This window comes from Leptonychotes weddellii, chromosome 9 (assembly GCF_054177405.1).
Source record: "Leptonychotes weddellii isolate Sample4059 chromosome 9, ASM5417740v2, whole genome shotgun sequence".
Classification (NCBI taxonomy): Eukaryota; Metazoa; Chordata; class Mammalia; order Carnivora; family Phocidae; genus Leptonychotes; species Leptonychotes weddellii.
In genome coordinates, this window is record NC_138377.1 from 1,918,907 (window position 1) to 1,945,849 (window position 26,943).

Genomic DNA, 26,943 nt, shown 5'->3' on the forward strand with positions numbered 1-26,943 from the left:
AACACTACATCAAAAACTAATGGTGTAATGTTGTATGGGGATTAACATAACAATAAAAAATTTTAAAAAAACACTAATGGTGTAATGTATGGTGATTAACATAATAAAAGAAAGAAAAATTTGTCATTTTTAATTGAATGTCCTTTTTGACAAGTCAAGATACTGTTCTTCTTAATTGATGTTAATAATGTTTTTATTCTTCTAAGCTAAAGAACTATTTTATTTTATTTTATTTTAAAGATTTTATTTATTTATTTGACAGAGAGATAGCGAGAGAGGGAACACAAGCAGGGAGAGTGGGAGAGGGAGAAGCAGGCTTCCCGCAGAGCAGGGAGCCCGATGCGGGGCTCAGTCCCAGGACCCTGAGATCATGACCTGAGCCGAAGTCAGACGCTTAACGACTGAGCCACCCAGGCGCCCACTAAAGAACAATTTTAAATTATACTGCTGAATTTATTTTTAGTGTATCACAGGCTTCTAATAGCAGTACCTGATTCATTTACCATAAATTAGCGTGTGCGCCTGCATCTGGACTTACATGGCGGTGTGCAGTCAAAGAGTGTGCTGGTCTTCCCCCTGGGTTCTACTGCATCTCAACTGCCTGGGGAATGCAACACCAGGCTGTCTGTAGGGCACTTTCTCTAGAGACCTGATGAAGGCAGACTCTTAGGCAGGGCATCTGGGTTACAGGATTCCTCACCTATCAAGAAAAATCAGTATCCCCTAAGATCTGAAAGCAGAAATCTTTCTCTACCTGAAAGGTTACATCTAAGACTCTTTTGATCCGGCTCTCTATGAGAGAGGTCATTTAATTCTCTCTCACCTGAGGGTAACAACACACGTGTCCTGAACGCTTTATACATCACCAAACGGAAACCTCTAAGGACTGCATTTTCAATCGCGTTCTTGCCGTCTCAGACTGTCCCATATTTTACCACGTGCCTCCTAAGCAACAGGATCCAGATGCTGCTGGACCCGCACCTGGCCTTATTCCTTCTGTCATCTTTGCCCACCGTCCCCAAATCTGTAACAGCCCTACAAGTTTTCAGGGGCTCCAAAGTTATCCAGACACTTAATGGGTTTCTGTTATGTACTGAGCCTGAGATCCCACAGTGAGAAATGTGCCTCCTACCCTCACAAAGCTCAGTGTTGGGGGGGTGGGGGGGTGGGTACAGGAATCAAGTCCTGGAACGCCCTAGCTGCCTATAACCTGAGTACAAGCAGCCTTACAAGCTGAACCTCTTATTATTTGTAATAAGTAAGGCGTAATGTGTAAGCTGCACCTAATATTACTATGTTGTTTTGCCTTAGTGAACACAGCATTGCGACCTTGATTTAATAGCTAATGATTCAGTTCACCCCCCCGAGACCACTGGGCACCCAGCCTCTCTGCAGAATACCACAGACAGGCAGAATGCAGCTGCAGAGCCACGACTCATCTCCACACACAGGCTGAGTGCTCTTGTGCTCAGGGCATGACCTCTCATCACAGCATGAGGCCTGGGGGGCAGAGGATGTGCCCCTGGAGTCTCTGGCACACTGAATAGAAGCTGGGTAAATGACGGAATAAAGAAGAAAGGGAAAGTAGGAACTTTTATAAATTAGAGAGTTCTATTCCTGTTATTACGTAGGCCTTTTTTTGATAAAAAGAAAAGCAAAAAACAGTTACTGAGAACAAAACTCTTCTGTCAGGAAAGCGATCTTAAGGAAAACAGAAAGCCAGGAGCCAGGGGGCGCCTGGGTGGCTCAGACGTTAAGCGTCTGCCTTCAGCTCAGGTCATGGTCCCAGGGTCCTGGGATCGAGCCCCGCACTGGGCTCCCTGCTCAGCGGGAAGCCTGCTTCTCCCTCTCCCACTCCCCCTGCTTGTGTTCCTGCTCTTCCTGTCTCTCTCTCTGTCAAATAAATAAAATCTTAAAAAAAAAAAAAGAAAGCCAGGAGCCAGGTTTCTAACCCTAGAGCTGGTTCTGATCTGCTGTGGGACCTTAACCACACCTTCTTTGGGCCTCAGTTTCCTCATCTGTAAAATACAGGGACTGAATGAGATGAAGATTCTTAACAAAGGCCTGCAGGTGATGGGAGTCTGAAAAGCGGACTTTACTTTCAGGTTTAAAATCTAAGCTATATGATCTGAATGACCCTTAATACAGAGCATGAACTCCACACGAGTGTGAATGTCCTCCCCGAGCCTGACAGGGCCCCCTCCTGGGAGGGACTGCCTCAGCAGCCACGGCCATCCCCAGGGCTGCCTTGGACTTCCTAGGCAAGCTGTGCAGGTGCCTTTTGCAAAATATTCGCTAACAGATATTCTAGTGCCGTGCAATCAAGGCATCAATATGGTTTAAATGCACAAGAGGAACTAGTTTTCAAAGAAACTATGCCACACAGATTTCTAACCAACAGCAAACAATCCTCTGGTAATGAAGAGAACAGGCCTTCGTCAAGTTTGGCATTTTGAACGCGGGTCTTTCTAACCTGGGCCTCCCTCTCCAAAACCAATCGTCATGATATCCTAGAAATAGAAATTAGGCAGGGCGGCCTCCCTAGAAGTCAGCTCTCTCAGAGCCCTGGGCTGTGTTACTGGAGAGAAGCTCTCCAGACAGACAGAAGCTCTGCCAGGACCACACCAGCACACGGGGTTGCAGCTATGCTCTGGGGCTGTCGAGGATTTCCAGCCCTCTGGAGGCGCAGACGTGCCAGCCCATTCTAAACCACCCACAGACTGAGGTGTCGGGACACGGCACACCCAGGCTCGCTCCCCAGCCTGAAGCTGAAAACCATCAAGAGACCATGGCAGATGTTAGCAGAGAAAGAACTGAGCTGAACAGACAAGTGGTAAACGAAGAAAAAGGATGTGATACACACAGAAAGCAGAATTTATTTACGCTAATCATGAATGCAGGCTCTCAGCTGGAACATCTCACTTAAAACACCAGAAGGTTCAGTGCCCATTCATAAGCTTTTCAGAATGCACGCAGTTGCCATGGTAACCCTGACAGTGTATTTCTTGGCATCGGACATATAAATTACCACCCATAGTGCATTTAATACAGTTTGGGGGCCAATTCATAGACAAATAAATAAACCTGAGTTCTGACTCTCAGCCTCCCTCTTAGATCAACAAAGAGGAGAGCTGGAGGTAGTCTCCAACTCGCCCCAGGATAAGCAGAGCTCCGCACATCTGAAAACGCTCATCTGAAGGCAAATAAGAACTAAGGAACTTAGATTTCCTCATCCACTGCCATATGGTTGAGATTTTGTGAAACAAAATGTTCCATGCCAGATTAATGACACTGTCATTGCTTAAGTTAAAGAAGCAAATCCATTCTATCTGTGACTACATCTCTGGAATTCAACCAGGTTCAGTAAGTCAAAGAACAAGCAGATCTCTTTAAAGAACATCTTTAATAATTTAGATGGCATTTGTCAACACTAAATAAGAAGACTGTTCAAACATTCAAACTGTCCTTTAATAAGAAATCAAAGTTTTATTTCTTTGGTTCAGAAAAGATCAACTCAATTATAATTCTTCACCTTCAATAGGGATATTCATTAACATTTAAAATACATATTATGCATGATTTCTAAAGTCCTTACCTTCTCATCATCCACCATCTGAACACAGAGAAGAAGACAGAATTACCATGTGCAAGCTGGAAAGGCATCTTGAATCTCACATCCCAGGAAGCCCACCGCATCAGTAACTTCACAGAGCTGCTGCAGGACATGCCTGGGCTGCCACAACGTTCTCAAAAATCACTCCCGCTCTGTCCCTAAACAGCTAAGTCCAGGGGAATATGGCCTTCATTACCTCCTCCTTCATATTGCAGGCCACAGTCTGTGGTAGGAAAGGGAGCAAAAGACCTCACCACCAGTTGTTTCCATATTAACAGAGACTTTGGTGACCGCTGCACTGCAGTCTTTCTGAAAGCTACAAACCTCAGAAGCAAGAGCGCTGGAGAGAGACTCCCCTGGCACAGGAAAGCTGCCTTTTGAATCACAAAGATTTTACAAGGATCTTTAAAAAAAAATGTTGCAAATACCTCAGTGGGGGGTGGCATTTCTAGATTTCCAACCTGTTTCCTAAAGGCTGACTGGTTTGTGGTTTTTACTAGAGGATGGTTTTGACAATTTATTGTGCTGGGTAAGAATGCTGAAATTAATGAAATGTGCATGATGACACACCACCTTTTATGCTCAAGTACTCTCTGTGAGAATCCTGCACATCTGCCACTTCACACAAGCTTTGAAGCCCCTACTGAAAAGCTACTGGGAATGAACCATGACTTTCATTCCAGAAAATGCAAGTACAGGGCGCCTGGGTGGCTCAGTTGGTTAAGCGACTGCCTTCGGCTCAGGTCATGATCCTGGAGTCCCAGGATCGAGTCCCGCATCGGGCTCCCTGCTCGGCGGGGAGTCTGCTTCTCCCTCTCCCGCTCCCCGTTTGTGTTCCCTCTCTCGCTGTGTCTTTCTCTGTCAAATAAATAAATAAAATCTTTAAAAAAAAAAAAAAAAAAAGAAAGAAAATGCAAGTACAGTAAGAACTTCTAGTTCCTCTGTGGGGAGCAATCACCTTGAACAGCCAGCTACCTTCGCAGTATAGTAAAAACCATTACAATGTCAGAGCCCTTGAAATATTAAACCATTAACCATACAACCAAATTCAGAAAAAGACTTAAAATAGTAGCATGATTACTAAGTGACCTTTACTTTTCATTCATTCATTCAATATATTTAGTGAGCATTAACCAACCACATGCTGTGCATGGAAGGGCATGAGTAAGGCAGAGCTCACCATCCTGGTGGTAACAGGCACTCCAGTGGGCAAGACCACTGGCAAACAAGTCACTCCAAGCATGAAGACTTGCATGACGGAGGCGGGCAGACCTGGAGCTAGTCTGGGGATCCAGGACAAGCTCTATGAGGAAGGAGTATTTAACAGGAGCTAAAGGATGTGCACTCAGCTGGGAAAAGGGAGAGATGAGGGGAAAGCATCCTCAACATGGCACACACGTTCTTCACCACACACTAGTGCATCCTCAGCAAGGGTGTGTTCCGGAGCCCATCGAACCCTCCCAGCAGCTCCGGGCAGGCACAGCTCCGACCACGACTGACAGACAGCTGAATGTCTCATACCTGCGGCGTAAGCGTGCCCCAGGCACATGGTAGCCAAGTAGAGGTAACAATCTGAACCCTTCAGGGCGGCTCTGTGCCGTGCTCTCACACCACAGGGCCCCTCAGTAAATGAGCACCGTCTTCTGGAGATTCTGGTGACTGCCTCCTGATGGGAAATACTAAGTGGCCTCGTTCAGACGTGTTCTGTTCTACCCTAAGTTGAGTGCCCAGCCTGGCCCTGAACAGTGCTTGCTAAATTTGGGTGAATGCACACATAGATTAAGGAACCTACTGGTCACCCCTCATTCTGGTAACAGAAATGAACTGTCGTATCCCTGCAAACATACTATTTCCTCTGATGATGAGAATCCTCTGCTTCACCTTCCCTCTGTTTACCTAACCCCCCCTTCACACATCTTCTCCCCCAGGTAGTCTTACCGACTGACTCCCTGGCGGCAAGGACCCTTCCTCTGGGCTCCCATCATCCCCCGCAGTCAACACACTGCATAGGATCCCGCCCCCCCACTGCCCCAAAGCAGTCACTTGTGTGGCTGCCGCAAATCACCGTGGCAGCCGGCGGTCTCAAGAGGGCTCGCCAGGGTCAGCTGCCACCGCTCCACAGGCAGGATTCAGTTGCTCTGTGAGACCACCTCCAGCATCCTCTCCAGCAGCTGAGGAGACCTGCGCATGGGGGAGAGCCAGGATTCAAACCCAGCACCCAGGCTCCCAGCCCACACCTAACTACCCGATAGGCTGCTTTTCTAGGCACCCAGCAAAAGTTCACTAACATGGCCTTTACTCCTGGGAGTGGGAGATCAGATTTATGCAAATACTGCACCCTTCCTACCCTGATCTCTTCCCAAAAAGGTGTGATATGAATCAATGAATATTTTCAACCAAACCAGATGCACCTCATGTGTAAATTCCTGACTGGCTGAGTAATCTCACAGCATGAGGTAGATGATCTGAGGGGAAGGCAAGAGGCAGTGTATGAGGAAATTTCTTTTTGTCATCATTGTGCTTTGTAGAGACTGACTAGTGATTTAACTGCCTCACAGGAACTTTTATCAAATGCCTCTGGGCATATTCAGGTGCCAGTCTGGCACTCCCCCAGAGAAGACAGTCTGTAGAACTGTGCCTTTCAAATCAGAGATCAAGGCTGGTCCTCAGTGGCAGGCGCACCCCCACCAGCCCAACAGCTGCTGTGCTGTAATAGGGCTGGTCCCCTACCAATCTGTCTGTCAGTCCAGGGACCCCGTGACTGGCAAGTAGGAATCCTGGGTTCTGGCCTGAGTGGGCTGTCCCAGGAAGGTCTGGAGGAACCAGTAGGGCTCTTACCCCAAGACTTTTGCATCTCCTGGAACAGACGATGCCTAGAGGGGGGGAGCCAACGCTGGCCCAGGGCTGAGACCCTTGCCCCACCCCCCAGCAATGAGAACTACCTTTGGGGTACTGGTGGAGCGAGGCCCATAGGGGGCCTCTAGGGCCAGCGGTTGAGGTCAGAGGAAGGGGGTGATGAAAGGAGCACGCTACAGGACCATTCAAACCACTTTTCAGGCCAACCAGAATCTGAAAACTAAGGGCAGCAAGTCAATGGTCAGTGCATGGAAACCAGGTCCAGTGACTAACAGACCAGAGATCCCCACCTGCCTGTAGAGTGGGCTCCTCTTATCTCCACTTTATGGATGAGGAGGCAGCGAGGCACAAACAGGAGAAATCTTCATAAGTGCACCACTAGGTGTTAAAATAGAGTTGCTTGGCTGATAGCTGTCCGGTTGCTTTGGACTCGGCATAAGCCCCCTGGCCCAGGCACGACCTGATCCTGCCTCCTCTCTGCTCACAGCGTGGGGCAGAGTGAAAAGGACACTGACTGCTCTCAGCCACTGCTTGCTCCTCCAAATCTGGGACTCCTGGTCTACAGGAAAGCAGTAAGACCTATCCTACAAACCTTGCGGAGTGGATTTAATTTTAAATTGATCTAATACATGTGAAAGATTCCCAAACTACAAGATTCCCAAAATGGAAGGCACAAGTGTTACAAAATACGGCCAGTATCTGTAAAGCACTCAATAATTTCCCAAGCTTAACTCCGTTTAAACACATGACAAGAGGCCCAAAGGGTTCTCACCACTAACTGGAATGACCACGGCAGAACACGAACCTTTATTAAATAGCAGTAATGAAATTCATAATCTAACTCAGGCAATCAACTAATACTTGTAATTCACATTTGCACGAATTTGATCCAAATTATGGAAACATTCCTATACGTCTCATTTGCACACCAAACAAAATGCTCAAGAGTATCACCAGGACCTTAAGGTGTTTATTACTTCAAAAAAGGGCAACCCAGTTACCAGAATTACCATGAAAAAGAAAAAGAAAAAGAAAGGAATGAGTGGCATACAGCCTGAAGGGAAAATACACAAATCATTCACTGTCACTCCCCGTGCTGCTGGGGTCAAAGAACAAAGGGTGTCCCCGAGAAGAAGCAGAGAGAACACAAGGAAAATATAAAATACAGACAGATTTAGTTGGCTTGGATAAAGACCAGACTTAACTATCTGCCCAAAATCTAAAAGGATACTCATCTGGTAAGACCTTGTGATGACCATCAGATGTGATCTGGTCTTAGGAAAGGATACTGTAATTCTAGCTGTTTCCCCGGCAACAGGGGGATCCAGCCTGAAACAGCAGTTACCAGGTCACCAACACAGGTCTTAAGAAGCCCAGTCAAAAGTAGCAAAGTCTACAAACATAAATGAAAACCTGAACAACAGGTCAAAGAAGCATCAAAAGCTGATGCAAACTCCTAGGTATAAGCCCAAGAGAAATGAAAACACAGGTCCACATAAGAACTAGGACTCGCATACTCCAAGCAGCATTATTCCTAACAGCCAAAAAGAGGAAACAGCCCAAATGTCTACCAATGAGCTAATGGGTACATAAAAAGTGGTACATCCAGGGACACCTGGGTGGCTCAGTCAGTGAAGTGTCTGCCTTCAGCTCAGCTCATGATCCCAGGGTCCTGGGACTGAGTCCCGCATCAGGCTCTCTGCTCACCTGGGAGTCTGCTTCTCCCTCTCCCTCTGCTTGTGCTCTCTTTCACTCTCTCTCCCCGTCAAATAAATAAATAAAAATATATTTTTTAAAAAGTGATACATCCATACAATAAACTTACTCAGCAACAAAAAGGAACAACTTAGTGATCCATGCTACAACATGGATGACTCTTAAAAACATGATGCTAAGTGAAAGAAGTCAGACACAAAATACCACATATTATATAATTCTATTTACATGAAATGTCCAAAATAGGCAATGACTGCACAACTCTGTGACTATACCAAAAACCACTGAATTAGATGCTTACAATAGGTGAATCATATGTTATATGACAATCTCATACAGTTACATTTTTAAAAAGCTGACATAATCGTACCAAAGGCCAAACATCAGATAGTTAACATCCCTTAATGAGACACAGCTCACCATCTCAATTAAAGAAACAAACAAAAGGAAAATGTTATTACAAGAGTCTTCATTATGCTCCTAAAAATACATTATTTTGGAGGTGGCCCTTCCAAATAATTTTAAATAAGCTTCTCACTGTTCAAAACAACTCCTAACTATTTTGGGTAACTTTTCTCCCCCAAATCTCAGAGTTCAACAATTTTTTAAGAAGAAATTTGATTTTTACTTCAATGCAAAATATAAATTACACACATATAAATATGTGGCACTTTTAAACATAAGGGAGGAGCATCACTAGGGAAACTACCAACCCCACATCACCACCAAAAAGTACTCATTTTCTTAGTTCTTTCTACTATGAAATAAGTAAGAGTACTTGGGTTTTTAAGACCGAGAAATATTTACAAGACTTGAAGTTAAAACAGTCAAAGAAAACACATTCATTAACAACATAAAATTCACAAAAACGAGAATAAGACTTTGTATAAAATAAACAACTAACTGATTTACAGAAAGACTACATCCTCAAACCTAACAAAAGAGCACCAGGTTGTTCCCATTACTGTGTGTTCACCTCGGTTCTTGACAATCCAACCAACAGAAAGCAACGTGGTACCTCAGCACAATTTTGTCATTGGCTAACAGTCATTAAAATGTGTTTCTATTTTCCGCAGGAAGAGAATCATGTCTACTCACAATTTACAATGAGTCAACCAGTGTGTAAAATATTTTACATAATGGGAAAATTTATTGTGCCCCCAAAGTTCAGTGTGTTCTCATTAAATTACCAGAAATTACAGATGTGAAGATACTGCTGTTAACCAAAATCAAGAAAAGAAACTACTTTAGATATGCACACATTTTCGGTTTGGCCTATCTAATTCTTTTTATGCTACTATATTTCGAATTACTCAGATTGATAAATTTGTAGTTTAAATACTGAATAAAGAGAATCTGTATGTTGACAACATAGGTAGTTTTAAGTTGGGTTTGACACTGCTTCACTTGCTATCTGTAAGCTAAGCAAACGTCAAAGCCTGGCTGGCAGAGAAGGCTGCAGTTCTTGTAAACACCCCTATGGTGAAATGGTTTTTCCAAAACTATGATACCATCTAAAGTGTTAATGGAGCCTTCCCATGTGCCTCATAGTGAATAAAAAACTTCTGTGGAAAATCTTCTGGTGTTTGCATCCATTTCACATTTTCCCACGTTACATTCTGTGTTTTTCTTAATAATCCCGGTGAGAGAAAATATTTAAGCAATTAAGACACATAAAACTTTTCAATTATGACCTTTCAAAAACAACCCCACTCTTCTATAATACTCTAGAGGCTACACTTGGAAACTGGCATGCTTATACATGCCATACAGAGGCAAACATTTTATTTTTAAATTTTTTTTAAAGATTTTATTTATTTGACAGAGAGAGACACAGCGCGAGAGGGAACACAAGCAGGGGGAGCGGGAGAGGGAGAAGCAGGCTTCCCGCCGAGCAGGGAGCCCAATGCGGGGCTCGATCCCAGGACCCCGGGATCATGACCTGAGCCAAAGGCAGACGCTTAATGACTGAGCCACCCAGGCGCCCTGATGCAAACATTTTAAACTAACACACTCGCTCTAAGAAATAATACTACCAGATATTGTTTACCTTATAAATTGGTCCCCAGGAAAGGGTAATTATAAAACCCAAGAAGGAGTCTCTTTTAAACGCTATTAAAGGGGTGCCTGGGTGGCTCAGTTGGTTAAGCGACTGCCTTCGGCTCAGGTCATGATCCTGGAGTCCCGGGATCGAGTCCCGCATCGGGCTCCCTGCTCGGCGGGGAGTCTGCTTCTCCCTCTGACCCTCCTCCCTCTCATGCTCTCTGTCTCTCATTCTCTCTGTCTGAAATAAATAAATAAATAATAAAATAAAATAAAAAAAATAATAAACGCTATTAAATAAACTGTTTGCAAAGAATGACCACTGCATGGGTGACGCCACCTTGTCCTGTCACCATTACTCACTCATAAAACCCCAGAATGTGTCTTGGAGCAAGTTTTCACAATACAAACTCTACTCTTGATGATCTTAAAATACATTGCAGAAGACAATTCTCACAAGTCCTTTTGAAAACCGTAGTAGATCTCTTATAAACACTGAAAGACTGAAAGCATGTCTCTAATTCAGTGTCATGGCTCATTAAATCTTAAGTACCTTGGACAAAAACAACCCTAAGTTGAAAGAATAAGCTTCAGTAGACATGCTCAGATGACATTTAATACATTCTACATAATTTATCAAACACCACAGAAAAACTAGAAATAGTACAAAGTGCCACACCTGCTCCAGGAACAAACTACTCCACACTGCATCCTTCTAAATGCTTGAAATATTTGAGTATTGGCTCCTCATTTTCTAGTAACACAGAGCTGGCTTTCCTGCAGCCTGGCAATTAAACATTTTTTTCACAATTCAAGCACCATTTCAGAAAGCAGGTAGATTTTTTTAAATTGAAGATTTCTCTCTACATCAAAAATGCATCTTAAAATAAACATTAAAATAAAGTTATACTGGGTGCCTGGGTGGCTCAGTTGGTTAAGCAACTGCCTTCGGCTCAGGTCATGATCCCAGAGTCCCGGGATCGAGTCCCACATCGGGCTCCCTGCTCAGCGGGGAGTCTGCTTCTCCCTCTAACCCTACCCCTTCTTGCGCTCTCTCTCTCACTCTCTCTCTCTAAAATAAATAAATAAAATCTTTAAAAAAAAAAAATAAAGTTATACTCATATTTTAAAAGTCAGGAGACATACATTAAATCCATCTAATGTTGAAAACTCCTGATCCAGCCAAGAGGGCAAAGTGTAGGGCCGCAGAGAAGTCCGTGCTAGCACTGAGGACCTCAAATCTGCCCCCCGCCAGCCTCCGCCTCTGGGCTCCGGCCCCCCGCCAGCCTCCGCCTCTGGGCTCCGGCCCCCGGCCAGTGAAGGAGACAAGGAACACAGGGCGTGCCCCGCAGTGCATCTCACTCTCTACTCCTTGAATCCCTGTGGCCAGATCCAAGAGAACCTGATCCAGAATGACCCCGAACAGCCCCTTCCTACGTGGGCCACCCCTTCCGCCCACACCCCCGTGTAGCACGTATGAAGCACTGAGCCCCTGCAGAGGGCACTTCTCAAAAGCAAATGGGGGTGACAGAAACGCCCGAGCCCCCCAAGCAGTGCCTTCTATGTATGTGTGTGCTCAATACTCCACATGATGGCGGTCGCCCACCCTACACAGGAGGGCAGGAACTGCTTTCTTCCTCTGCATTTACAGCACACGGCAGAATGCATAATGGACATTCACTAAAACAGGTCCACCATCCCTTATCTGTGATTCTGAAACCCCAAAACCTCTGAAAACATGATCGTAACTCACTGGGCAGCACGCCCTGATGCGATGTGAGACTATCCATAGTCTCTGTTTGTCCCACTTAGTGCAAATAGTCATGTACTTTGCTGCAAAAATCTGTTTGATTAGAGGATGCTGCTTAGGACGTTTCACAATATATGGTATATTCACTAATGCCATTCTAAAATCTTAAAATTTCCAAACTCCACAAAAGCTCTGGTACCAAGAATTGTGAAGGACTGCCGAATGACAACAGGCCAAGCCCTGGCTGAAAGAGTGACACATGAGCCCCCTTAATGGCAATCTGGATCACAAGTCTAGATTCATACATGTGTTCGTTCTACATACTTTCTGAGCACGAGTGTGCCATACCCCTCACCAGGTGCTGGACCTAGTAGGCTCAAAACAAGACCATGGTCCTTGCCTTCATGGAGCCCACAGACTAGAGGGGAAGACCAAGAAGTAATAAAGGAGTGCTCCCGTCACACTTGGTGGAGGAATAAAGGCAAGAAAGGTTCCTGTGCAGGGATCCAAAGAGGGGCCATGCAGAGCGTGGTCAGGAAAGGCTTCCTGTCTAGTGACCTGAGGAAGCCAGCCTCTAGGAATGGAGAGTGCTGCAGGCAAAAGCTGGTATGCCTCTGCTTTCCCGATTCAAGACAGGTTGAGGGAAGGAGCAGGGCCACACCATATAGGTGGGCCCACAAGGTGGTGTGAGAACTGGGAAGCCAGGGGCATGTGGCCTAGTCATGCAAATAAACCACTCATTACAGATCAAGCTCCCCCTAGGCCCCAGCCATCTCATGTGTGGGGGACAGACCTCTGATTTTTCACATGCTCCCATCCCACGAACTAACTGTGGGATAATTCAAACAGCACTCTCACTAAGAAGGTTGAAAAACTAGGGCGCCTGGGTGGCTCAGTCAGTTAAGCATCTGACTCTTGATTTTGGCTCAGGTCGTGATCTCAGGGTCTTGAGACTGAGCCCTGAGTGAGGCTCTGAGCTCAGCGGGGAGTCTGCTTAAGATTCTCCCTTTTCCTCTGCCCCTCCCCCTTTCTCTCTCTCTCCCTCCCTAAAAAAAAAAAAAAATTAAAATGTCACTCTTTATATATAAAAAAAAGAAAGCTTGAAGAACCTAAATGGGGGAGGTGGGTATTAATCATACTAAAATTGTATGGAAAGAAAGTAGGCAAATGAGACTAACAGGAAAGAAGCCGAATAACTTTTTTTTTTTAAAGATTTTATTTATTTTTGGGGGGCGCCTGGGTGGCTCAGTTGTTAAGCGTCTGCCTTCAGCTCGGGTCATGATCCCAGGGTCCTGGGATCGAGCCCCGCATCGGGCTCCCTGCTCGGCGGGAAGCCTGCTTCTCCCTCTCCCACTCCCCCTGCTTGTGTTCCCTCTCGCGCTGTGTCTCTATCTGTCAAATAAATAAAATCTTTAAAAAAAAAAAAAAGATTTTATTTATTTTTTTGACAGAGAAAGAGAAAGAGAGAGCATAAGCGGGGGGAGTGGGAGAGAGAGAAGCAGACTCCCTGCTAAAGGACTCAATCCCAGGACCCTGAGATCATGACCTGGGCCCAAGGCAGAGGCTTAACTGACTGAGCCACACAGGCACCCCTGCCAAGTAACGTTTAGTCACTACAGATTGTTAAGTATCATAAAAGGCTGGCTCATAGCAGTACACTCAGCTCACTCAAACCACCCTGTCAGAATTAAAGATGTGCAGTGTATTTGTTAAGTGTTTTGAGACAACAGGAAAAGGTCTGCTAAAATATTCTTGGAGGGTGTCGCACTTCAGGGGCCCTGCCTTCTTCCACACCCTCTTCCCCAAATGAAGTGGAAAGGATGGGAAGGAGGGCATTCTACCTACAGACACCCCGCAGCCTACTGCACCAGGCCTTTCCTGCTGCAGAATGAAGTGGCTTGCCAAACAACAATTAAGATGCACAAATGGAGGGATATTTGGAGCAGCTGCAAAAGCTCTATTAAGGCTAACAAAATGGGTAAGTGAATCTCAAACTCTTTAAGGTTAAATACTCACTTGGGTGAAATTTAACAACATAACAATAGAATACAATAATGAAGTGGCTTCTCAAACTTTTCCACCAAAATACCCCCAAAAGCACAGGAGAGAGAACCCCAAAGGTAAGCACTCTGAAGTAACTCAATTTATATGAAGTCTTACGTTTGATATTAAAAATTTATGTGAATTTTACATTTAACTCCGTAACAAATCCTACAATACCCCTTCCCACCTTGTCACCCTCTGTTTCTTTGGCAACAGAGGTGACGTGAAATTTCCTCAACCTCTCACTGCTGAATGGAAAGCCTGCCAGTCTACTTGGCCTTCTCTCCTGATGTTAGGAGAGAGGCCCATCTCCACTCTGGGGCGGGATCTAAGCCACTCCCCTCACAGCCTCTCTCCAGGACACTCCCACCAGTGCAGGGAAAGGGCAATCTGTCCCCAGTTCACCCATCCCCCATCATCCCGTCCATGTTAAAGCAAACTCTTTCAAGGAGTTGTCAATACATGCATCCCATTCTTCCCTGAAAATTTTCACCCACCACCCCAGCACAGCCTATGGACACCTCTTACCAAAGTCCCCAAAGACCTCCATGTTCCCAAATGCAATAGTGAATACTCACTCAACCTGCTTGATGTTCAAGTAGCTTTTTTTAATTCCAAATATGCATCGCTAGCTCCACGTCCTCTGTGATTTCCAGACTGGTGCATCATAGTTACCACCTCAACATCTCCACTTGAACACCCAAAAGGCATTTCAAACTTAACAGGTCTAACACTGAACTCTGGGTTCCCCTCCCTCTCTAATCCAGTCTGGCAATCCCTGGCTCAGTAAATGGTACCACACCATTCATTGCTCAGGTCATGAAGGCCTTCCGTTCCTCACATGCCCCACACCCAATCCATCAGCAGAGACTGTAAGTTCCATCTTCAAAATGCATTCCAGGGGCACCTGGGTGGCTCAGTTGGTTAAGCATCTGCCTTCAGCTCAGGTCATGATCCCAGGGTCCTGGAACTGAGTCCTGCATCAGGCTCCCTGCTCATCAGGGAGCCTGCTTCTCCCTCTCCCTCTGCCTCCCCCTCTGCCTGCTCATGCTCTCTCTCTCTCTGTCAAATAATAAAATCTTTAAAAAAAAAATGTATTCCAAATCCAACTACTTCTCAGCACGCTCTAGCTACATTGGCCTCCTTGCTGTTCCTAATAAAACAAACCAAGCATATTCCCGTATCAAGGTCTCTACACTTCCCGACTCCTCTACCTAAAAACATTCTTCTCCCAGATCTGCACATGGCTCCCTTCCTTGCTTCTTCCAGTCCCTGCTCAAATGTGATTTGCTCAGAAAGCATCCCCTGACGATTCAATCAGGACAGTATTCCCACCACACTGTAGCCCATAGGCCGGTTTTCTTGTCCTTCCCAACACGGCTCTTCAGTATTAACTGATACGGTTATGGTTTATGGACTATCCCTTTCCCTTATTACAACATAGGCTCCATGAGGGCTAGAATTTGGACTCATGCAAGTTGTGTTCCCATCTCTTAGAACAGAACCTGACACATTGGGAGAGGGGCTCAATCAGTATTTGTGGAGTCTGTTCACAGCCTTATTTTGAAACAATATTATTTTTTAAATATGGAAACATTAATTCTCAACTCAACTCTATAACAGGAGAGTTTGCATGCCCTAGACTCAGAAGCAGCAAACACATTTCCCAAGTCCTCCAGAACCTGGTCCGGGCAGCATCACAGAAGTGCACAAAGACCTGGATACTAGGTCACTCATTAGAGCACCACATAAAACAGAGAACACTGGCAACAATCTCAGTGTCCAACCACAGACAAGTGAATCAAGAAACTTCATGCCACGCTATTAAAAAATACTTTTGGGGGCACCTGGGTGGCTCAGTCGTTAAGCATCTGCCTTCGGCTCAGGCCATGGTCCCAGGGTCCTGGGATCAAGCCCCACATTGGGCTCCCTGCTCCACGGGAAGCCTGCTTCTCCCTCTCCCACTCCCCCGGCTTGTGTTCCTTCTCTCGCTGTGTCTCTCTCTGTCAAATAAATAAATAAAATCTTAAAAAAATAAAATAAAATAAAAAATACTTGTTTAACACACATATGAGAATCACATAATTTGAAATCTTGTACTAGCCATGTTAAAAATGTAAATAGGTAAACTTATGCAATGCGTATTATTTAACCCAATATAAAATTTTATCATTTTAATATGTAATCAACATAAAAAATTGTTCATGTGATAGTGTGTGTTCTTTTTTTCCATATGAATTCTTCAAAACCAGGTGTCAGTTTATACTTACTGCACATATCAATCTGGACTGGCCACAATTCACATGCTCACTAGGCACATGTAGCTCATGGCTACTGAACTGAACAGCATAATGACAGACTAAGAAAAAGAAAATGTTCAAGACATAATAAAAGAAAGTTGTAGGGCGCCTGGGGGGCTCAGTTGGTTGGGCGACTGCCTTCGGCTCGGGTCATGATCCTGGAGTCCCGGGATCGAGTCCCGCATCGGGCTCCCTGCTCAGCGGGGAGTCTGCTTCTCCCTCTGACCCTCCTCCCTCTCATGTGCTCTCTCTCATTCTCTCTCTCTCTCAAAGAAAGAAAGAAAGAAAGAAAGAAAGAAAGAAAGTTGTAGTTTGCAGAAATTGACAAACTGATCCTTAAATGCACAAGGGAATGCAAGGGACTCAGAATAGACAAAACAATCCTGCAAAAGAACAAATTTGGAGGATTCACAATTCCCAATTTCAAAACTTACTACCAAGCTAAGTAATCAAGACAGTATTGGCATAATAAGGATAGACATATAGATCAACAGAATAGAATTTAAAGTCCAGAAATAAACCCCTCCATTTGTGGTCAATTAATTTTTGACAAGGGTACCAAGACCATTCAGTGGGGAAGAAGACCAGTCTTTTTAGGGGCGCCTGGGTGGCTCAGTTGGTTAAGCGACTGCCTTCGGCTCAGGTCATGATCCTGGAGTCCCGGGACTGAGTCCCGCATTGGGCTCCCTGCTCGGCGGGGAGTCTGCTTCTCCCTCTGACCCTCCTCCCTCTCATGCTCTCTGTCTCTCATTCTGTCTCAAATAAATAAATAAAATCTTTAAAAAAAAAAAAAAAAGACCAGTCTTTTTAGCTAATGGACCACAGGGTATCCACATGCAAAAGAGTGAAACTAGACCAAAATCCCACACCATACACAAAGATTAACTCAAAATGAATCACAGGCTAAAGGTAAGAGCTAAAACTATAAAATTCTTAGAAGTAAGCAGGTGCATATCTTCATGACCTTCAATTAGGCAGTGGTTTCTTAAATATGACACCAAAAGCAACCAAAGAAAAAACAGACAACGTGGACTTCACCAAAGTTAAAAAATTTTTTGCATCAAAGGTGACCATCAGGAAAGTGAAAAGATAACCCAAAGAATGTGAGAAAATATTTACAAGTCATATACTGATAAAGAAATTGTATGTATGTAAAGAACTCTTATAACTCAATAAAAAGACAACCCAATTTTAAAAATGGGCAAAGGATATGAACTGACATTTTTCCAAGGAAGATACCTAAATGGTCAGTAAGTACATAAAAGGATGCGTAACATTATTAGTCATTAAGGAAATACAAATCAAAACCACAATGAGAAACCACTTCACACCCACTAGGATGGCTGGAATAAAAATGATGGACAACAAGTGTTGGTGAAGACGTGAAGAAACTAGAACTCTCACACATTGCCGACGGGAATGCAAAATTGTCCCAGCTGCTTTGATAGTCTGGCAGTACCTCAAAATATTAAACACAGAGTTGCCATATGACCACTTACATATACAACAGATTAAAAAAAACAGGTTCTCACAAAAACTTGTACAGGACTTTTCACAACAGCATTATTCATAATATCCAAAAAGAGGAAACAACCCAATGTCCATCACCTGCTAAATGTATAAACAAAATGTAGTCTATCTATTCAGTGGAATATTATTTCCTATAAAAAGAAATTACTGGGGCGCCTGGGTGGCTCAGTCGTTAAGCATCTGCCTTCAGCTCAGGTCATGATCCCAGGGTCCTGGGATTGAGCCCCGCATCGGGCTCCCTGCTCAGCAGGAAGCCTGCTTCTTCCTCCCCCACTCCCCCTGCTTGTATTCCCTTTCTCGCTGTGTCTCTGTCAAATAAATAAATAAAATCTTTAAAAAAAAAAAGAAATTACTGATACATGCTACAGCATGAATGAACCTTGAAAACATTATGCTGTGTGAATGAAATCACTTGCAAAAAACTACATACTATATGATTCAATTTGTATAAAGTTCAAGAAATGGCAAACCAGTAGAAACAAAATAGATGAATGACTGTCTAGGGTTGGGAGCCGGGAAGAATGGGAAGTGACAGCTAATGGGTACAAGGTTTCTTCCTGGGATGATGAAAATGTTCTAAGATTAGAAAGTGCTGAACACTGCAAAATTCTTTAATATACCAAAACTGACTGCACTGTATGCTTTAAAATGGTGAATATTATATCTGAATTACATCTCAATAAAGCTATTATTTTAAAAAGCAAATTATAAAATGGTATTTAGAATAAATCTACTTTTATAAAATATATGCCCCCAAAATGGCTCAGAAGAGCATATACAGCAGTAATCTGAATGGACAGGATTTTATTTATATTTTTCATCTTTTTTGATTTTTTTATAGGAGATGGTCACAAATTACTAGACAACAGTAAGGTATTTTCAGGTGTCATTCAATAATGCACTATACTTCCACCCATCTGTTCTAATAAGCTTTTTTTTTTTTCCCACATATAAGAGAGATCATAGTATATCTGTCTTTCTCTTATTTACTTCTCATAGCATAATGCCCTCAAGGACCATCCATGTTGTTGTGAATGGCAAGATTTCATTCTTTTTTATGGCTGAAAAATATTCCACTGTATGTGGAACTGCTGGATCATATGGTAATTCTAACTGAGAAACATCTATACTGTTTTTCATAGTGGCCGTAACAATATACATTCCCATTGACAGTGGATAAGGGTTCTCTTTTCTCCACATCCTTATCAACACTTAAGATTTCTTGTCTTTTTGGGTGCCTGGGTGGCTCAGTCGCTGGGCGTCTGCCTTCGGCTCAGGTCATGATCCCAGGGTCCTGGGATCGAGTCCCACATCGGGCTCCCTGCTCGGCGGGAAGCCTGCTTCTCCCTCTCCCGCTCCCCCTGCTTGTGTTCCTGCTCTCGCTATCTCTCTGTCAAATAAATAAATAAATAAAAAAGATTTCTTGTCTTTTTGATAATAACCACTCTATCAAGTGTGAGGTTGTATCTCATTGCGGTTTTGATTTGCATTTACCGATTAATGAGATCAAACATCTTTTCATGTACCTGTTGGCCATCTGTATGTCTTCTTTAGAAAAAAAATATCTATTCAGATTGTCTGCCCATTTTTAAGTCTGACTGTTTGGGCTTATTTTTTTTTTATTTGCTACTGAGTTGTATGAGTTATTTATATATTTTGGGTATTGGTCCCTTATCAGATACATGACTTGCACATATTTCTCCCATTCAGTAGGTTGCCTTTCCATTTTGTTGATGGTTTCTCCTTTGCTGTGCAGAAACTTTTTTTTTTTAAGATTTTATTTCTTTATTTGAGAGAGAGAGGGAGAGCGAGCACAAGCAGGGGGTGGGGCAGAGGGAGAAGGAGAAGAGGCTCCCCGCCAAGTAGGGAGCCCAACGTGGGGCTCGATCCCAGGACTCTGGGATCACGACTTGAGCTGAAGGCAGACGCTCAACTAAGCCACCCAGGTGCCCCTGTGCAGAAGCTTTTTAATGTGATGTAGACCCACTTACTCACTTTTGCTGCTTTTGATTTTGGCGTCAGATTAAAAACTCATCACCAACACCGATGTCAAGGAGTTTACTACTGCCTGTGTTTTCTGCTAGTTTTACGGTTTCAGGTCTTATGTTCAAGTCTTTAATCCATTTTGAGTTTTGTGTATGGTGTGAGATAGCGGTCCAGTTTTCCTGGCAACATTTCCTGAGAAGACTGTCCTTAGCTCACAGTATATTCTTGGCTCCTTTGTGGTAAATGAGCCAACCATATATGCGTGGGTTTATTTCTGGGCTCTCTCTTCTGTTCCAATGATCTGTGTGTCTTTTTTTGAGGCTGATACTGTACTGTTTTAGTTACTACAGCTTGGTAGTTTAGTTTGAAGTCAAGGAGCACAGTGCCTCCAGCTTCGTTCTTTCTCAAGATTGCTTTGGCTACTCAGGGTTTTTTTGTACTTCCATGCAAATTTTAGAATTATTTGTGTTATTTCTTTGAAAAATGTCATTGGAATTTTGATAGGAAATGCACTGAATCTGCAGATTGCTTTGGATATTAGGAACATTTTAACAATATTTATTCTTCCAATCCAAAAGCATGGAATATCTTTCCACTTGTTCGGGTTGTCTTCAATTTTTTCATCAATGTCTTGTAGTTTTCAGTGTACAGGTCTTCCACCTTCTTGGTTAAACATTCCTAAGTACTGGGGAGCCTGGGCGGCTCTGTCAGTTAAGCACCCCACTCTTGATTTTGGCTCAGGTCATGATCTCAGGGTCTCGAGATCGAGCCCCACGTTAGGCTCTGCACTGGGTGTGGAACCTGCTTAAGATTCTCTCTCTCCGGGATGCCTGGGTGGCTCAGTCGTTAAGGGTCTGCCTTCGACTCAGGTCATGATCTCAGGGTCCTGGGATCGAGCCCCGCATCGGGCTCCCTGCTCAGCGAGAAGCCTGCTTCTCTCTCTCCCACTCCCCCTGCTTGTGTTCCCTCTCTCGCTGTGTCTCTGTCAAATAAATAAATAAAATCTTTAAAAAAAGATTCTCTCTCTCCTCTCCCTCTGCCCCTCCCCACCACTCTCAAGCACATGCTCACGCACATTCTCTAAAATAAATAAATTATAAACCTTAAAAAACCAAAATATTCCCAGGTATTTCATTCTTTTTGATGCAACTGCAAATGGGATCATTATCTTTATTCCTCTTGAATTTGTTATTAGTGTCTAGAAACACAACAGAATTTGTGTATTGATTTTGTATCCTGCAACTTTACTGAATTCATTGATTAGTCCTAATAGTTTTTTGATGGGATTCTGTAGGGTTTTCTATGTATAATATCGTGTCATCAGCAGATAGTGTGTTTTACTTCTTCCTTTCCAATCTAGATACATTTTCTTTCTTTTTCTTGCCTGATTGTGCTGACTTGGACTTCCAATACTATGTTCAATAAAAGTGGCAAGGGGCGCCTGGGTGGCTCAGTTGGTTGAGCGACTGCCTTCGGCTCAGGTCATGATCCTGGAGTCCCAGGATCGCGTCCCATATCGGGCTCCTTGCTCAGCAGGGGGTCTGCTTCTCCCTCTGACCCTCCCCCCTCTCATGTGCGCTCTCTCTCTCATTCTCTCTCTCAAATAAATAAATAAAATCTTTAAAAAAAATAAATAAAAAAAATAAAAGTGGCAAGAATGAGCATCCTTGTCTTGTTCCTGTGTATTTTTCATCTTTGGCTCTGCCTATTAACACAATTTTCCTGTTACTGAATGGGCATTCCCTTTTGAATAAGAAGGGGTGGGGGTTTTTTTGGTATTTTAAAGGGTGTTTTTAAAAACTAAAAATTATTTAATATGCTATTTTTGTAAAAATGCATAGAATTGTGGCCCCAAAAAAGAGATGAATGATACATACCAAAATATCAACTGTGGTGAGGCAATGGTAAATATTTGCATTTTTTATATTCTACCACGAACACACTGGCTTTCTCCTTAAAACAAACAAAAGACACACACACACACACACCTCTCCTTCCAGGACACTAAAATTCTGGTATGGGGGCAGTATGGCTCTTGGGAAGCTCACCATGAGAGGGTAAATGTTAGCAAGTGCTGGTCCATGTGGGTGCCTGTCCTCTGAAGTGAGGTCCACAGGGACCCACATGTTTGTTGCTAATACCAGGGGGGCCAATCTCCCATTCAAGGGAAAGGGGAATCACGCAGCCCCACTAAGAGTAGTGTCCAGAGACCATGGCAACTCTCATGGGGAAGATGGGGAGGGAGGCTCTGGATGGACAGGCCCAGGTAGGGATTTGGGTGGGGGGGTCCCTGACCTCCCAGGACTGGTCAGGAATCCTCAGGGATGACTCTGGTGCAAACAAGGCCTTTTGAAGGACTCAGTTCATAAAGGTAACTGCTATTTGGCTGGAGCAGTACCCTCTTCACAATCTTAGTCCATCTGAACAACTTTGGATGAAGCCAATCAACAAATCAAGAGGTTTGAATGAAAGCCTTCATCACCTTTGCACTCTGGGACTAGGGTTCTGACTTCTGCAAAAAATAGTTCACATACCAATGGTTCCCTGTTGGTGAGGCTCAGAATCAGTACAGCGCCCCTCGTTTGCTCAGAAGAGAACGAGTATGAGAGCAAGGAGACTCCAGGGAGAACCATGGGAACACAGTATTCAGCATCCTCCTCAACTAGCAGGCCACACCTTATTCCACCACAAGGTACAAAGTGTGTAACATATAGGACCTGATTCTCACAAAATGATCTAAGTGCATACGTACTGAAAAAAGACTCAAAAACTACTCACCTAAATGTTAACAGTGGGGGAATAATTGAAAAGTTTATTTTCTTTATCTTCACCCATTTTCCCTGGGTGTGTACACTTAGAAAGTTTGGATACTGTTATGCAGCTTTCTCCTGGGAGACCCCCGTTTGGAAACAGGTTACTGTAAAGTTCTGTCTTCAGAGACACTCTATCATTGGCAATCAGGGCATCTTTTCTACATTTCTATATTTCATCTCTCAAAGAATATAACCACACCTAGGTAGGCTGATCCTGAAAGAGTATACAGATTTTAAATTCTCTGTGAAGAAATTTAACAGCTGAAATACAATTACTGACTTCAGCAAGAATTTTTCTACCTTTTTAGAGATTCTCTCAAGTTCTTCAATTTACAGGATCATGGATCCTTCACAAATGTTTGCTGCTGCTCAGAAAACGTAAATAAAATGAGAAGCACATCAACCAATCTTTAGCCTTAAACTTTCTGGACCCATGTGCACAAGCACCAGAGTCAGGGGCCTGTTAAGTGATACAATCACTTCTAAAGAACAGATCAGGAGAGCATATCTCAGAAAAAATGGAATACTTACCTCAGTTTCTCACAATTATCTCTAATTATACCGTTGACATTCTCCTACTCAGAAGTTTTTGATGGTTCACGTCTCACTTGAGAACTGTTGGTACTTAAGAGGAGCTGTGATGGGACACCTGGGTGGCTCAGTCGGTTAGGCGTCTGCCTTCAGCTCAGGTCATGAACCCAGAGTCCTGGAACAGAGCCTACACATCGGGGTCCCTGCTCAATGCGGGGCCTGCTTCTCCCTGTCCCTCTGCCACTCCCCGTGCTTGTGCTCTCTCTCAAATAATTTTTTTTTTTAAAAAGAGGAGCTATGATTGTTTCCTCCCCTCCCCCAGTCCTCACATACTCAGCCCACTATCAGCCCTCCCCACCCCATTGTAGTACTTTTGCCCCGCCTCATGTCTTTTCTCACTTTGGACCTCCCACAGCAACACCCCCACCCTCAACCTTGCTGCCCTGAAAATCAAAATGTTATTTTTATCCTATAAAATACCAGCTCAAATTTTAGTTTTTGTAAAGCACTTCCTGACCCCTTAAGCCAAGAGTCAGCCAACCTTCTTCTATAAAGGGCCAGATGGTCTGTTACATTTTCTTCGCTTATTTTTACAACCCTTTAAAAACATAAAAAACATTCTTAGACCTGTAGTTTGCCAACCTCTGCTTTAAAAACCAGTACTCCCACATTGTGATCTGATGTCCCATTCTACGATGCTTCTGCCTCTACTTCTACCGTGATTACTATTACTCTATCATACCTTCTGTCTCTTCCGTCTTATCTGACAGCTCATACTGTCACATGCCTGCCCCTCCTCAGACTGCATGTTCTCTGCAGGCAAGAAAAAGCTATTCTATCCCATGTCACCTACTATATAATACTAATACACATAAAGTGCTTTGTCCATGAATCTTTTAAACTGATTGCCTTTAAGTACAGTGTGTTAAATTTTAAATTGCTTATTTAAGCATTTTCTATCACAAGTAGCGAAGAATTTGGTTTTGGTAAAGCAGATTTCTGATGAGCTTCCTGAACACATGAAGACTGTCTGGAGTTAGATGGGTGAACCTCCTTGGTTTATTTTCGATTAGATGAACTTTTCAAGCCAAACTAAGGTTTCCCTTCAAAGACCTGTTCCTGTCCACACGGGTCTTTAAAATTCTACCATGTGAAAGATTTTATTATAGAACCTAAAAATAATCCTCACATGGTATAGATTCCGTTTCCAGGAGATACGTAAGCTTTAAAAAACCCAATCTTATCAGCAAGCTCAAAACAATCAAAATTGAGACTAGGACTCAAATTTTTCTAGAAACCTCAATCAGTTGTTAAGAGGATGTATTTTCCCTCTTTAGGAAAATGTATTTTCAGAATTTCCAGCTTATTACTTCTTGTAAAATAGCTCTATGTCTGGGATCCACCTGCTAGACAAATTCAGAAGTTTCTCTGTCACCAATCATCTTAAATAACTTCGTAGGCATTTCCTTCTCTCAGAGGCCACCTGGGAACCCCTCTAACTCCTGACTGGTATGGGCCTTCTTTCATACTCATTTTCTATGTGGAAACTTAAGAATTCTCCAGCATCAGCCTGTGGCAAATAAGGAACAAGGCCAAACAGATTCTTTGTGCCCACTTCCTACATCCTGCTCATCCAAAAAACTGAGCCAAATAAATGCACTATTATTCAATGATAAATACCTGGAGTATGTGTTCTTCTGTATCTAACAAAGCTTTATCTCCGGCCTGTCTTAAGGACCAGCAGGACAGAGAGGTGTACTACCCTAACTTCCTCGCACACCAGTATGCATGCTGGAGTAATTGTGCCAGACTGGGGCACTGGTTGTCCATTTCCTGTTCTGTAGTAAGAAAGACCTACTAACTCACCATGCTTTACTTTAAAAGCTTACTGACAAAATCAGTACATAACTATCTTTCTGTCCTCTGTGAAAACAGGGTGGAATATAAGCCAGCCGTAGGGATCAGAGAACTCCCAGGACGTGTGGTCACTGCCCCCTCCACACACGCACACGCCCTACGGCCACCGCTATTTTAATACTCCAAAAGGTGAGGAAAAAATAACTGACAGAAAAATCCCCTATGCAAAAACCCCAACTCTGCGGGAAGGAGGGTGGGTCCCTGTGAATCACCCACTCCTCCTCCACATGAAATGTAGCCAGGTGAGTGATTTCTCAACTAATGATGGCCAACATAAAAGGACTCAGCACGGCACGGACATCTGAGGGCGCCTGCAGGAAACAAAGCAACGGGAATCCAGAGTGGAGGGGCAGGAAGATAGGCTCCAGCCCCCACCCCCACCCCCCCCACCCCCCGAGGAAGAGGGATGAACACACAGGCAGGACAGGCCCTAGTCCAGAGGAGAATGGACACAACCTCTGGGCAGGCAAATTCTTTTTGGGAAGAAGCGCACAGGGAGGCTAGATCATCTGGAGCTCAGTCAGAAGGGCTGCATAGGGCCTAGTGAGGAGGCTGTACAGGGCCTCGGGCTGTATTTTCTGAGTGCAGTGGGAAGCCACTGCAGTGAAGGGCGGGAGGCAACCTAAAAGACCTCGGTGGAAGCTATGTGGGGAAGGGCCTGGAGTAACTTGGGACAAGTGGAGAGACCAGTCAGGGGCCACCGGTACAGGCAAGAGGGCTGGACCTGACTGGGAACCAGGGAGGTGGGGAAAAAGCAGGACACAGGCCTGAGCCATAGACCGAAAGGGAAACAAGGAGAGGGATCAAGGAATGCTCCCCAGTGTTCTCATTTAAGCAACTGGATATGGGTAGCAAGGATCAAGAGTTCAGAGTTCACTGGGGACAGGTCGGGTGACGTCTAAGGGACAACAAGTACCTCAGTCGTGTCTGACCACTCTTACTCAGGGCTGAAAACGCCCCCTCCCGCAAGGCTCTCATCAGCAAGCTCCCCCAAGACCAGCTACTTCAAGTGGCTCACTCTCAACTCACCCCCTTCCCACCAACCCTGCTCTATTCTGGAACTAGCATCTGGACTTCCCTCTCTGTCCTCAAGCCCTGCTGTATCATACAGGCTTCATGATAATGGGAAGCTGCCTACATTGTTTCTTGCTGTGTCCTGGCACTTAGCAAGGTGTCTGGCACACACTGAGGACTCCATCAATTGCTTTTATTTATTTTTAAAGATTTTATTTATTTATTTGACAGACACAGCGAGAGAGACAGCACATGCAGGGGGAGTAGGAGAGAGAGAAGCAGGCTTCCCTGCTGAGCAGGGAGCCCAATGCGGGGCTCGATCCCAGGACCCCGGGATCATGACCTGAGCCGAAGGCAGACGCTTAACGACTGAGCCACCCAGGCGCCCCCGTCAATTGCTTTTAAATAAATACATGGGGCTAGAGCTCAAAGAGAGTTATGGGTTAAAAACAAGTCTGGGGAACTTGGGAACCACAGCTGGAAAATTCTTCTATTTTTCTAATGGTACCTTCTCAAAAATTCCCATCCTGCTAACCAAAGTTTCAGTGTAAATTATGGTATCTCAGGGAGTTTATCCAAACGGAGTGATGGACATCTGGGCTTCTGTTGAAGGCACTCTGATCTCCCAGTTCCCTCTGCTGACTTTAATACATACTTCTAGTAGAACTGCACTCTGTTAAAAAGATTTTTTTGACTCCTTAAGATCTCATGTAATGACTAAAGATTGAATTTTTGTAGAAAGCACCTCACCTTGCAAAAATATTAAATCTTAATAGTCATACATCTGGAAATCAGAACAGCTTTGACCATCTACACCAGGTTTCTCAACCA

The 26,943-nt window shown here is 44.1% G+C and overlaps 1 protein-coding gene across 8 annotated transcripts in view; it reads right to left on the reverse strand.

Moving 5' to 3' along the window:
* The window catches only part of TRAF3 (TNF receptor associated factor 3), a 116,979-nt gene that overhangs the window by 69,776 nt on the left and 20,260 nt on the right, over nucleotides 1-26,943 (reverse strand). For 2 of the 8 annotated variants that reach the window (XM_081829868.1, XM_081829866.1), the window contains exon 2: nucleotides 23,182-23,368. The exons of 5 other annotated variants lie outside the window; for them this stretch is intronic. The gene's annotated coding sequence lies outside the window, so the exon portion shown is untranslated. Of the gene's footprint in view, nucleotides 1-538; nucleotides 701-23,181; nucleotides 23,369-26,943 lie in introns of those variants that run through there. One more of the 8 variants, XM_081829869.1, reaches the window with a different exon arrangement.